Genomic DNA, 13714 nt, shown 5'->3' with positions numbered 1-13714 from the left:
ACCTACGAAAGCTTGTGCATCCAATACCCTAATGAGTATGTCCCATATGTTCTTAAAACTGGATTGATCCATTTGCTTCCAAAGATTCATGGCCTTGCAAGTGAAGACCCACACAAGCATCTGAAAGAATTCCATATTGTCTGCTCCACCATGAAACCACCAGATGTCTAGGAGGATCACATATTTCTGAAGGTCTTTCCTCATTCTTTAGAGGGAGTGGCAAAGGACTGGCTATATTACCTTGCTCCAAGGTCCATCACGAGCTGGGATGACCTCAAGAGAGTATTCTTAGAAAACATTTTCCCTGCTTCCAAGATCACGACCATCAGAAAGGATATTTTAGGTATTAGACAACTTAGTGGAGAGAGCCTATATGAATACTGGGAGAGATTTAAAAAATTATGTGCCAGTTGCCCTCCCCACCAGATTTCAGAGCAGCTTCTTCTCCAATATTTTTATGAAGGAGTCAACAACATGGAGAGAAGTATGATAGATGCTGCCAGTGGTGGAGCCCTTGGAGACATGATCCCTGCTGAAGCCAGAAATTTAATTGAGAAGATGGCTTCAAACTCCCAACAATTTAGTGCCAGAAGTGATGCTATTGTCATTAGAGGAGTGCATGAAGTAGCCACGAATTCATCAGATGAGACTAAGAAGCTTGAAGGTAAACTAGATGCCTTGGTTAACCTGGTAACCCAGCTGGCCATGAATCAAAAATCTGCACCTGTCGCCAGACTCTGTGATTTATGCTCCTCTGCCGACCACCACACAGACCTTTTCCCTTTTGTGCAACAATCTGAAGCAATTGAACAGCGTGAAGCTTATGCTGCAAACATCTATAACTGACCTCCTCAACCTCAACAGCAAAATCAGCCACAACAGAATAATTATGATCTCTCCAGCAATAGGTACAATCCCGGATGGAGGAATCATCCCAACCTTAGATGGTCGAATCCTTCACAACAGCAGCAGCAACAACAACAGACTTATTTTCAAAATGTTGTTGGCCCAAGTAGACCGTACGTTCCTCCACCAATCCAGCAGCAACAACAGCAACAGCCCCAGAAACAGCAAACAGTTGAGGCCCCTCCGCAACCTTCCCTTGAAGAACTTGTGAGGCAAATGACTATGCAAAACATGCAGTTCAGCAAGAGACCAGAGCCTTCATTCAGAGCTTAACTAATCAGATGGGACAGTTGGCTACACAGTTAAATCAACAACAGTCCCAGAATTCTGATAGATTACCTTCTCATTCTGTCCAGAATCCCAAAAATGTGAGTGCCATTACATTGAGGTCAGGAAAGCAGTGTCAAGGACCTCAACCAGTAGCATCTTCCTCATCCACCAATGAACCTACCCAACCTCACTCTACTCCAGAAAAAGATGATGACAAAAATTTAAAGAGTAAGTTACCTAACAATTTCTATGCAAGTGAATCTAAAGAGAAGCAGCATATCCCTCTTCCATTCCCTCCAAGAGCAATTTCCAACAAAAAAATGGAAAAGGCAGAGAAGGAGATCTTGGAAACATTTAGTAAAGTAGAGGTAAACATACCTCTACTGGATGCAATAAAGCAAATTCCAAGATATGCTAAATTCTTGAAGGAGCTATGCACTAATAAGCAGAAGCTTAAAGGAAGTGAAAGAATTAGTATGGGCAGAAATGTCTCCGCATTGATTGGTAAATTTGTTCCCAAATCCCTGAAAAATGTAAAGATCCAGGTACATTCAGCATACCTTGTATTATAGGGAACAATAAGTTTGACAATGCCATGCTAGATTTAGGAGCTTCTGTTAGTGTTATGCCTCTGTCTATTTTTAATTCTCTATCTCTAGGTCCTTTGCAGTCAATTGATGTGGTAATTCATTTAGCTAATAGAAGTGTTGCCTATCCTGCTGGTTTCATAGAGGATGTCTTAGTTAGAGTTGGTGAGCTGATTTTCCCTGTTGATTTTTATATTTTAAATATGGAGGAGGGATTTTCTAAAGGATCAGTTCCCATCATTTTAGGCAGACCTTTATGAAAACTGCTAGAACTAAGATAAATGTATATGCAGGCACACTATCTATGGAGTTTGGTGATATAACTGTTCATTTTAATATTCTTGATGCTATGAAACACCCATCTGAAGATCTTTCTGTATTTCGTGTTGAAATAATTGACCATATTGTTGATGAATACATGACTGATCTTCATTCTAATCTGCATGCCTGTCACTCTTTATGCATTGAATCTAAATTTGTACTTGATCATATGTCTGAATTTGATGCTAAGAGTGAATCTGAATTTGATATTGATTACATGTCTGCTGATGTTTTATCTCTTCAGATTGATTTTATAGAGTCAGATAGAACTAACCATGTTTTAGTAAGTACACATATCTCAGACTTTCTTTATGAGGTGCAGGCTGAGAAACCATCTCTTTCTACCACTATCCAGCCGCCCACACCAGAATTGAAGCCTCTGCCATCAAATTTAAAATATGCTTACTTGGATGATAGCAAAAGTTTTCTAATAATTATATCTGCCTCCCTTGTTGATGAGCAAGAGGAGAAGTTGTTATCTGTTCTCAAGAAGCATAAGAAAGCTATAGGCTGGACCCTGGCGGACATTCCTGGTATTAGCCCATTCACATGTATTCATCGAATAAATTTAGGGCTAAACCAGTAAGACAACCATAGAGAAGACTCAACCCGGTGATTGTTGATGTAGTGAAGAAGGAGGCAACCAAGCTTTTGCAAGCTGGAATCATTTATCCTATCTCCGATAGCCAAAGGGTGCGTCTCGTCCAGGTAGTTCCAAAGAAAACCGGCCTCACCGTGATAAAAAATGAGAAGGAGGAGTTGATTCCTACTCGAGTGCAGAACAGTTGAAGAGTATGCATCGACTATAGGAGGCTGAACCAGGTTACCAAAAAAGACCATTTTTCACTGCCATTCATTGACCAGATGCTTGAACGCCTGGCAGGTAAATCTCACTACTGTTTCCTTTATGGTTTTTCTGGTTATATGCAAATCATTGTTGCTCCTACGGATCAGGAAAAGACTACATTCACCTGCCCCTTCGGCACTTTTGCCTATAGGAGGATGCCTTTCGGCCTGTGCAATGCCCCTGGTACCTTCCAGCAGTGCATGATTAGTATTTTTAGTGATTTTTTAGAAAATTGCATAGAGGTGTTTATGGATAATTTCACTGTATATGGATCCTCTTTTGATGTTTGTTTGGATAGTCTGGAAAAGGTTTTGAATAGATGCACTGAAACTAACCTTGTTCTAAATTTTGAAAAATGTCATTTTATGGTTGAGCAAGGTATAGTTTTAGGCCACATTATTTCCAATAAGGGCATTGAAGTAGATCCTGCAAAAAAATTTGTTATTTCACAATTGCCTTACCCCTCTTGCGTGCGAGAGGTGCGATCTTTTCTTGGTCATGCAGGATTCTGCAGGCGCTTTATAAGAGATTTTAGCAAAGTAGCCCTTCCACTATCCAACTTGTTGCAAAAGGAGGTGGAGTTTGACTTTAATGACAAATGCAAAGAGGCTTTTGATTGCCTCAAAAGTGACTACCACCCCCATCATCCACGCACCCGACTGGACAGCCCCTTTTGAGCTTATGTGTGATGCATCAAATTATGCATTGGGGCTGTCCTTGCTCAAAAAATTAATAAATTGCCTAGGGTTATATATTATGCTTCAAGGACTTTAGATGCTGCCCAAGCGAATTATACTACTACTGAGAAAGAGCTAGCCATAGTTTTTGCTCTTGAAAAATTTCGTTCTTATTTGCTTGGTACTTGCATTATTGTTTATACTGACCATGCAGTTCTAAAGTACTTGTTGAAGAAGGCTGATTCAAAGCCTAGATTGATCCGATGGATGCTCTGGCTCCAAGAGTTTGACTTGGAGATCCGTGATAGGAGCGTAGCACAAAATTTAGTTGTTGATCATTTGAGTCGGATCGAACGTGTGTCTGATGAGGAATCACCCATTCGGGATGATTTCACGGATGATCATTTATATATATTGTATAGTATTTCTGATTCTCTTTCTACTCCCTGGTTTGCTAACATTGTCAATTATTTAGTTGCTTCTGTTTTTCCTCCCTTAGCATCTAAGGCTCAAAAAAATAAAATTAAAAGTGATGCTAAGCATTTTATTTGGGATGACCCCTACTTGTGGAAATTGTGCAGTGATCATTAGACTGACTCAGTCCTGCAGTGCTGTCATTCTTTCGCACCGGGAGGTCATCTGGGTGTTCAAAGGACAGCTTGCAAAGTGCTTGACTGTGGCTTTTACTGGCCCACCATCTTTAAAGATGCGTGGAAGATTTGTAGCACTTGTGAGTAGTGTCAGAGAGCAGGAAGTGCACTTACATGGCGACAACAAATGCCTCAACAACCTATGCTATTTTGTGAGGTGCTTGATGTTTGGGGTATAGATTTCATGGGCCATTTTCCTGTATCTTTTGGTTATGTTTACATTCTCCTTGCAATTGATTATGTTTCAAAATGGGTGGAAGCCAAGCCCACTAGAACTAATGATGCTAAGGTTGTTGTAGATTTTGTTAGATCTAATATGTTTTGCAGGTTCGGAGTACCTAAGGCAATCGTTAGTGATCAAGGAACCCATTTTTGCAACAAATCAATGCATGCCTTGCTTAAAAAGTATGGGGTTGTCCACAAGTTATTGATCGAGGCCGTACCCGAATCAAATAAACATGAAAATGCAGTAACTAGGAAGTGATCCTAGGTCGTTTCCCAACGAGCAGTGACAAGCCAAATGTTCATAATATACTTGCAGTAACAGTAACGATGGGGGGGTTTGGTTGTTTGGTAATTAAAGAGCAGAACAAATAAAATGGAATACGAAACTACTAATATTAAAAACGGGTTGTTTCCTCTAATTCAGAAGCCATTCTCTTATCCTGGGTTGGAGAATTCGTCCCTAACAGTCAACCACTTAATCCAACCCTATTTCAATTTACTAAGTGAAAATCAACTTAGGGTTTTCAATACGTGATTAGGCACCACATACACCAGTTAGCCCTTCGTCCATTAAGCATGAACGCAAGTTAGGCTCAGAGGCAATTAATCGAACACAAAGCGTGCACTGATTAATATTCACGAATTTGGGATACTGGTGAAGGGAGAACTGCCAGGAAACCACATTACAAGCGAAACCTCAAGAGAGTTGGGCTTCGTCCTCAAAAGGAAACAACACCAGAAAATCTAGCCTTCCATGGATTCAAACAGAAAACGCAATTGAAACATGAAGCAGAAACGTAAATGAACGGAAACGTAAACGAACAGAAATGTAAAATGGAACAGAAACGTAAATGAGAGTAGAAGAAGAAGCAAGAACGAAATTGTAATTAGAAGCAAAAAACGTAAAATTGCATTACGAACTCAGAAGCATCAAAACAGAAAAACGAAAACCCTAAAACAAAGCTCTGAATAATGAATAGCATAACAGAATAGAATGCCCTGCATGAATCCCAAGGCAGCTATTTAAAAAGAGTCACTCAAAGTCACTGGGCCCTATTACAATACTCTGGCCCAAAACGAAATAAACACTGAACAACATAAAATAAAATTGCGAAATTTCCTAATTAGAAATTAACTAAGGTAAGCGCTGCTTTATTTGCCCTCTTCAAGTCCACAACCAAAATCCGGATTAAGCCCAATGTTTCATTAATTCCTGAAATTAGATTAAAAACATCAAATTAGCTAAATGAGCCCAAATAATAAAACTGCCTAATTAATTGACAATTAAGACCAATCAATAATTAAAATGGTGCAAAAAGGGTTTAGAAAATAGAAGAAAATGATGGCACATCAGTTATCCACACCATACCACCCCCAAACCAATGGACAGGCAAAAATTTCTAACAGGAGATCAAGAGAATTTTAGAGAAGATTGTGCAACCAAGCAGGAAAGATTGGAGTACCAGGCTAGATGATGCTCTTTGGGCACATAGGACTGCCTACAAAGCACCCATAGGAATGTTTCCTTATCGGGTTGTCTTTGGAAAGGCATGTCATCTTCCAGTGGAGATTGAGCACAAAGCATACTGGGCAGTGAAGACGTGCAACTTCTCTATGGATCAAGCTAGTGAGAAAGGAAAGTTGCAACTTAGTGAGTTAGATGAGATCCGCCTAGAAGCCTACGAGAATGCCAAGTTCTACAAAGAAAAGACCAAGAAGTTCCATGATAAGATGATAATTAAGAAGGACTTCATGGTTGGGCAAAAAGTGTTACTGTATAATTCTAAGCTTAGACTCATGAGTGGTAAGTTGAGGTCTAAGTGGATTGGTCCTTTTGTTGTTACTAATTTTTTTCCTTATGGTACAGTTGAGATCAAAAGCAACTCCACAAATAAGAGCTTCAAGGTCAATGGACACCGACTTAAGCCATTCCTCACCAACCCTTCTTTAGTGGAAGAGACTTCCTTACTCCACCTTACTCTTCCTCTGCCATGACTTAGGGAGTTTTTCTTTCCTATCTCCTTCTTTACTTTTATTACATTTGTGCGATTCTATTTGAAGGTTTAATTGCTTTTAATCTTTTAATTGTGCCACATTGAGGACAATGTGTTGTTTAAGTATGGGGGGGAGTGTGTTCTTTGGTTTTGGTTTTATTAGTTGTGTTAAATTAGTTTAATTTTGTTAGTTTTGTTGGGTTCTAGTTTAATTTTGTTAGTTTTGTTGTGTTAAATTTGCATGTTTGTCTTTGAATTATAGGATATGTTCAAGTAATGGGTAATTGTTCTAAAAATAAAAATCTCTTCACATTTTGTGACTTAAAATCCTTGTTTTTCCTTTACATGTCATGATAGTTTTGAAAGCTCAATTTGAAAGTGATAAGTTTACCTTTGTGAGAATTCGAGCCATCCATCATCATAATCTTTTGGTGTGTTTTGCCCCATTGATTGCTTGCACAATAGCCTTGGCTTGATTCTTGTTGATGCTTCCTAATTCACATGCATATTTAGAAATGATTTAGGCAATTTCGTTCTTATAAGCTTCTAGCCAAATGGACTTACCTTGAATTAATTCTTTTGATAGCCCCTTTGAGCCTATTTTCCCCTTTCTTTGTTTTGAAGCTCATTACAAGCATTAAGTGAAAAACCATGATATCACCTTACCCTTAAGGAATTTTGGAGCTTTGGAATTGTTTTGGGAATAAGCAGGGAATAAGTGTGGGGGGGTATGTTTCATTGGAAGATATGATTTTTTGGCCATGCTTAATGTTTTATTTTGGCCATGCTTGATGTATATATATATTGCCTAGTTCTTTCTTTAATCTTCAATTTCATACTGTTCAATAAAAAAATTGAAAAATAAAAAAAAATCAGTTGCTGCAAATTTTGCAATTTCGTACTATTCAAAAAAAAGAAGAAGAAGAAGAAGAAAAGAAGTGAATTTGAATAAATAAGGTCTTGATATGAGAACTTGACTTGGGAGCCTTGGTTGATTTTGTTGATATTAGAGGGTTTGGGTTTACTACTTGTGCTTAATTTCCACTTATTCCCCATTGCTCCTCTATTCCTTTGGGATTTAGCTACTTATTCCATATTTTTCTTCCCTACCTTGTCCTTGGCCCCATTACAACCTTTAAAGACCTTTTGATCCTCATGTGCATGCGTTTATCAAGTTGTTGTCAATTTTAGAATTTTGCCAAGTCTATGTGGTGTTTGTTTTCATGGGTGCTTCGAGAGTAAACAGTAGCCTAGACACTTGAGAGATAGAGTGTATATCTTGTGAGGCTTTATCAATTGTCGTTATTCAGCTGATTAACTATTTTGCCATGATTGGGTTGCTTGGATGATTTTCACGAATGTCTTGACTCTTTGGATCTCTTCATGTTAGATGTTACCCATTCCTTTCATTCCTTGATGTTCATTGAGAAATATGTAAATGTTTTTGTTTGTCTCTTTTTGATATCCTTGGATTTTGTTCTTTATTTCATTTTGCCCAGGAGTGCAAAAGGCTAAGTATGGGGGTTTTGATGTGCCATTATTTTCTCTTATTTCTTAACCCTTTTTGCACCATTTTAAATACTGATTCGTCTTAATTGTCAAATTTATTAGGCAGTTTTATTATTTGGGCCCATTCAGCTAATTTGATGTTTTTAATCTAATTTCAGGAATTAATGAAGCATTGGGCTTCAATCTAGAATTGGGTTTGGGCTTGAATCCAGAATTGGGCTTGGATTTAAAATAGATTTGTAAGCTTTGGGGCTGAAAAACTATATAACAGCACCAAGGTTCTAGTTTAGCTCTCTCTCCTCTCTCTCTTCTATTTTTCGTTTTCAGTTTTAGTCTCTCTTCTCTTTATCTTTTATTTTCGTTTTTTACAATTCCAGTTCAGACTTTTAGTTTTATCAATAAAATTTCGTTCTCTATTTGATTAATGGAAGGCTAAGTCCGCAGCATTGTTTTCTCTTGAGGATCAAGCACAGTTCTCTTTGAGGTTCTATTATTACTGTTAAATTCTGTTCAGTTTTTCCTCTTCACTAATTACTATGAATTTGTTGCTATTAATTCATGCATGCTTAGTGCTTGATTAATTGTCTCTATGCTTAATTTACGTTCATGCTTAATGATCGTTTATGAGTAATTGGTGTATGTGATGCTTAATCACATAATGAATGCCTTATGTTGAATTTCGCTTAGTAATTTAATTTAGGGTTGGATTAAGTGGTTGAACTGAATAAGGATAAATTCTCGCAACCTACGATAAGAGACTTGTTTGTGAATCAAGGGGAAGCAACATATTTTAATTCTGATATTTTCTAATTAAATTTTACTCACTGTTTAATTTACAAAAGCAAACAACCCCCCCCCCCAAATTTGTTACTATTTCCTACTATCTGTTACGAACATTTGGTTTATCATTGCTTGTTGGGAAACGACCTAGAATCACTTCCTAGTTACTACATTTTAATATTTATTTGATTCGGGTACGGCCTCGATCAGGAACCTATTTGTGACTCTCTAAAATTGGGGAAAATAAAAAAAAAAAGAAAAAAACGGAATTACAAAAGGAAATGGAAATAACAACGCCACAATCTTGAAAGATTGATAAGTTGAGGATGATTCGCCACAAAGAATAAAATTCTTTCATAAAAACCTAAGGTTTCTTATGTGAACCTGACTAGGAGCGGATCGTTTGATACAGGCTACGAAGTTTTGGATGACGCCACTTCCAGTGAAGGAAGATAAGTCAGGGTAGACGCCACTTCCGGTAAAGGAAGATAAGTCAGGGTAGACACCACAAGGATTACCTTGATAAGTCTCAGATTGGTTCAACAAGGAACCCAGAGAGAAGCTTTCACTAAATTTTATCAAATGCCAAAAGTTCTTTTTGTTGAAAATAAAAACCAATACTTATAGTGTATCTGAACAAAAAGATAAAAATAGACATGGGCCTTCTAAACAGTTTGGGCCAAAATTACAATAAATAAAAATTATAACTAAAAACATATTTAACTTGGGCCTTTAAATTAGTTTGGGCCTTCAGCAACAATTAATAGTCTTGATAGTGTCTCTGCCTTTGGGCCTTCATCCTTCTCCACTCGGGGGCTTTGTCCTTCTCCACTTGGGCCTTTGTCCTTCTCCACTTAGGCCTTTAGCCTGTATTTGGCCAGTTTCAGGATTCTCATCATTCCCTCCTTCTTGGAAAACATTTGCCCTCAAATGTCCAAGATCATCACCGGGTTCAAGTACCACTTCCTTCCTTTTCTAGTTGGCTTGCTTGGAATAGCTTTCATTCTTCTTTGCAATTTGCACATTCACTTGGTCATACAATCTTTTCACATACTCAACTTTGGCATGTGCATCCTTACGTTGAGTCTCTTGGGGATTGCTTTTGTAAGTTGTCCTGTTAGGTAATGAAGCTCCGGGGAGGAGATAAACTTGATGTTCTATGCCTCTTGAAGGTGGCAGTCCATGAGGAATCTCCTTAGGAAAGACATTTTTAAATTCCTGCGATAAGGGTTGAACACTAGGAGAAATAGAAATAGTAAACTCATTAGAATTATCAGTGGAAATTTTACTGTCTTTGCAATACTGTAGATTGAGTGGTTCATGAGCAGGTAACACTTTCCTCACTTCCCTCGCCTCTGCGAAATAATTAAATTTTCTCTCATGTGTATCACGCTCTCTCTTATGTATATCACTCTTTTCCTCGGGTGTATCATTCATCCTTTTCATATTCCTTTGTGCTGCCTAACTATTTTCTTTCTCTTGTTCTCTCTTTTCTCTCATTCTGATTTGGTCATCACACACTTCTCTAGGGGATAGAGGTTTAAGAGTAAAAGAGGAAGATTTGGCTATTCGTCTGTAGAGCTCTTCTTTGTTACAGTTCAACAAACGTTGCATTTGTGTAGTCATCGCGTCCAGAAATAAGCGTTGAGATCCGTCCAGTTGATGATATACACCACCATTGTCACCAGCTCTTGCCATGATTAAGGAACAAAGAATTTTGCAGTAAATTAAAAAAAATTCAGGACCTCACCACACTCTACTCACGTATTTCTCTCTTTGATGGTAGTTCACTCGCGTTTAATGCTCTCAATATATGCTTTTGTGTAATGTATTCCCTCTTGCCTTTTACCACTCGTGTTCCCTCTTAAGTTCCTAGATGGACCAAATTAGACACACAAGGTAATATAAAATAAAAGGAAAGACAATATAATTATCACAGACTGAGTAATAGATTTGATTTGGGACAACAACTTGGACTTGATTTGGATAGCAGATTGGATTTGATTTGGATAATATATTAGATTTGATTTGGATAACAGATTAGATTGGATTTGGATAACAAATTAGATTTAATTTGGATAACAGATATGATAACAGATAAGATAATAGATATGACCAGTAAACTTCAAATGCTCATAACTTTTGCTACGGTTGTCCGTTTGAGGCCCACTATATATCAAAATGCTCAGAATTCAGAGGAGAATCTAGAACAGGGGATTTGATCCACGATTTTCTTTCCAAAAAAAAAATACCTCTAAATGACTCGATTTCGTATTCAAAGAACAATCACCCACTTTTTTTTTTCAAAATTTCTGCAACTTTTTTTTTGACACAAAGTGTGAAAGACACAAGCAACAAGAACAAGAACGTGACAAGAACAAGAACAAGAACACAAATAACAAAACACAAGACGCAAATAAGAATGAAACAAGATGTAAACAAGAACGCAAATAACAGAATAATAACAAAAACACAAACCTGGACAGAATACAAAGAAAAAGATTTGGATAGGATAAAACCTGTATCAAGAGCCGAAGCTCTGATACCAGATGATGTGAACCTGACTAGGAGCGGATTGTTTGATTTTGGATGACGCCACTTCCAGTGAAGGAAGATAAGTCAGGGTAGACGCCACTTCCGGTGAAGGAAGATAAATCAGGGTAGACGCCATTTTCGGTGAAGGAAGATAAATTAGGGTAGACGCCACAAGGATTACCTTGATAAGTCTTAGATTGGTTCAACAAGGAACCCAGAGAGAAGCTTTCACCAAATTTTATCAAATGCCAAAAGTTCTTTTTGTTGAAAATAAAAACCAATACTTATAGTGTATCTGAACAAAAAGATAAAAATGGACATGAGCCTTCTAAACAGTTTGGGTCAAAATTACAATAAATAAAAATTATAACTAAAAACATATTTAACTTGGGCCTTTAAATTAGTTTGGGCCTTCAGTGACAATTAATAGTCTTGATATTGTCTCTGCCTCTGGACCTTCATCCTTCTCCACTTGGGCCTTTAGCCTGTATTTGGCCAGTTTCAGGATTCTCATCAGCTTCACACAAGAACCAAGAGTTCTTAACTATGTCAAATCTAAAATTTCATCAAAAACTATCAACAAAGTGTTTAATGAGTTTATTTATAACTCGTACTATTAACATTAAATTAGGCCCAAGGCCCAATAACTAATCTAATAATTAAAAGACTTAAAAATAACAATACAAGGTTGTGGCAGCCCATTACAAGTTCAAAAATAAGCGCAAAATACAATTAAAAACGAAAATAAATCATATTCTAAAAGTTGCCTAAAATTTATGAGCTTCTCTTCATTTTTTCTTTCCTGCACAAGAGAATTTAGTCTCTTGCCAGACTCTTCTTGAAATGTTTTACTTCTTGCTCAAGTGATTGGTCCATCTATGTTGAGCCCACCCAAGCCAAACTCTTTCTCCTTGGATAGTCCTCTATCAATTGCATTTTCTAGTTTTAAAACCACTTAAAAAATCTACTTTCCTATTTTATCACTTTATCTTTTTGTTACTTCACAAATCCACTTGAAGCTTATTATTTTAGTTCTCCCAGGTACAACTTTTTAAGCCTAAGTTAGAAGTTCACAACCGTACCTAACTTATATTGGACTTATCCTTTGTATTACATGTTTGACAGGTACACTTTCCGAAATACCCCTAACAATTGTGTTGACCAATGTTATTGGACTTGGACTAGTCATCGACTCGATCGCGCTATCAGGTCATTGAGTCTAGGATTGAACAAGTGAGTCACTAATTGACTAGCTCGACCCAATATATATATATATATATATATATATATATATATATATATATGTAGTGTATTTAATATAATTGTCATAAAGTATGTTTAATATATAGTACATATATTATTGTTATATATATATTATAAATATAATTGTTATAAAATAAAAGTGCATTTAATAATAGATCGTATATGTATTATTTAATATAACTGTTATGAATATATAATCATTGAAGAATATTAAACATATACATTTTTTTTATTCAAATACATATATCATGTTATAACTATACATGTGAGCTTTAGCTTTAAACGATTCTACGTGTTTTTGTTATTTGTCTTTTCACTGTATTTTATTATTTATTATGTATGACTATTATTATAGTAGTATTATATTGTTAATTAATATTGCAGAAGGCATGACAATAACTACTAGCTAGCAATAATGCAGAAAATATGTATGGGCAAGCATGTTGCAGTAACATCAGTACAAAAAGCAAGTACGAGGAAGTGTGTGGCAACAATGCCAGTCCAAAAAAACATAAAGAACCAATTCACAAATAACCAATGGGTTATCGATTTTGTTAAAAACCATTCGACTGATTTTCACAGGTTTAAAAGAATAATTGATCCAATTACAGGCTTAGATTATCAAGATTGTCAGGTGATCGATTTCTGATTCAACTAGTCGAACCGGCAGTTCAAAACGAGTTTAATAACATTGGTGTTGACCACACATATATATGTGCGATTCTTTGTAAAACAATGTCATGTTAGCCACAATTATATATAAATTGTTGTATCAACCGCATATGTGTGTGATTCCTTGTAGTTCAGTTAATCACAATCACAACTTCAATGTAAAACATTGTCATGCTAATACTTGCCTTTCCTTCAAAATGTAATTACAAAGTTCTCGGGATACTTGTTACAATGTTAATCATATATTGATTAAACTCCGTTTAAACTATGGAAAATAAAATTTGATTTTTCTTGAGCTAATTTTTTAATTCAATTTTAATAATAATTTCAATGGATGTAGAAGTTTTCTATTGAATTATCATCACACCATATTCATTTAAGTATATATAGTAATGAATTATTGCAACAATTTGTTCATTTATATATGATATAATTCACTGATTTAAGTTGATAACAAGATGAGTCAATCTTGTCTAGC

At 36.5% G+C, this 13714-nt stretch overlaps 1 non-coding gene across 1 annotated transcript; it reads right to left on the bottom strand.

The window, feature by feature from the left end:
- Positions 1 to 321: 321 nt before the first annotated feature.
- Positions 322 to 428, bottom strand: LOC113001979 (small nucleolar RNA R71). The gene has a single exon (XR_003267510.1). It is a non-coding gene; the product is annotated as a small nucleolar RNA R71 (small nucleolar RNA).
- Positions 429 to 13714: the final 13286 nt, after the last annotated feature.

Source organism: Glycine max, chromosome 6, assembly GCF_000004515.6.
Source record: "Glycine max cultivar Williams 82 chromosome 6, Glycine_max_v4.0, whole genome shotgun sequence".
In the NCBI taxonomy this organism is placed as follows: Eukaryota; Viridiplantae; Streptophyta; class Magnoliopsida; order Fabales; family Fabaceae; genus Glycine; species Glycine max.
This window is presented reverse-complemented; position numbering and strand designations above follow the sequence as displayed.